This window comes from Triticum dicoccoides, chromosome 7B (assembly GCF_002162155.2).
Source record: "Triticum dicoccoides isolate Atlit2015 ecotype Zavitan chromosome 7B, WEW_v2.0, whole genome shotgun sequence".
Taxonomy (NCBI): domain Eukaryota; kingdom Viridiplantae; phylum Streptophyta; class Magnoliopsida; order Poales; family Poaceae; genus Triticum; species Triticum dicoccoides.
The window spans coordinates 710,124,368-710,125,293 of NC_041393.1; positions in this window are offsets into that span (position 1 = coordinate 710,124,368).

Here is a 926-nt window from a genome sequence, read left to right on the forward strand (position 1 = left end):
TAGAAATAAATAGAAGAAAAAAATAAAGCAGAAAAGGAATAACTATATAAAAAAATTACTCAAAAATAAATAGAAGAAAATAAATACTATTCAGAAATAAATAGAAGAAAAAAATAAAGCAGAAAAGGAATAACTATATAAAAAAATTACTGAAAAATAAATAGAAGAAAATAAATACTATTCAGAAATAAATAGAAGAAAAAAATAAAGCAGAAAAGGAATAACTATATAAAAAAATTACTGAAAAATAAATAATGCAGAAAAGAAAATAATTTATAAAAAACATGTTGGGGCGCTGCCCGGTGGGCCTGCCAGACCTTGGATGTCCAAATACATGCCCAGTAGGGCCAGCAGGCTCACAGGGCAGCGCGCCCTAATTAGGCCCAGAAGCCTGCTATATAGAGGAGTTCGAAAGGGCAGCCACGGCTGGGTTAATAAACCAGTGCGGCTGCCCTTCGCTCGGCGAGGTGGGACTAAACGTAGCGCACTGCAGGGTGGCAGCATACAGGCATTAGTACCGGTTGGAGGCTCCAACCGGTACTAATGTGTTGCCCTTTAGTACCGGTTGGAGCCACCAACCGGTACTAAAGGCCCACGTTTCCCGCCGCTTGGGCTGGCCAAAATTGGCCTTTAGTACCGGTTGGAGCCACCAACCGGTACTAAAGGCCCATCCTATATATACTACGCTTACGAAAAATCAGTTATCGTCGCCACTAATTCGTTCCACTTCTCGCGCGCGCGAGTCTCGATCTCGACGACGCTGACGCCGCCGCGCCGCCGTGCCGTCTTCCTCGCCGCCCCGCAGGCCGTCGTCGTCGTCGCCGCGCGTCCCTGCCGCCCGTCGTCATCGTCGCCGCCCCCGCCGCGCCCGGTCTTGTCGCCGTCCCCGGTCGCCGCCGGCCCGTCTCGTCGCCGTCCCCGGCCGC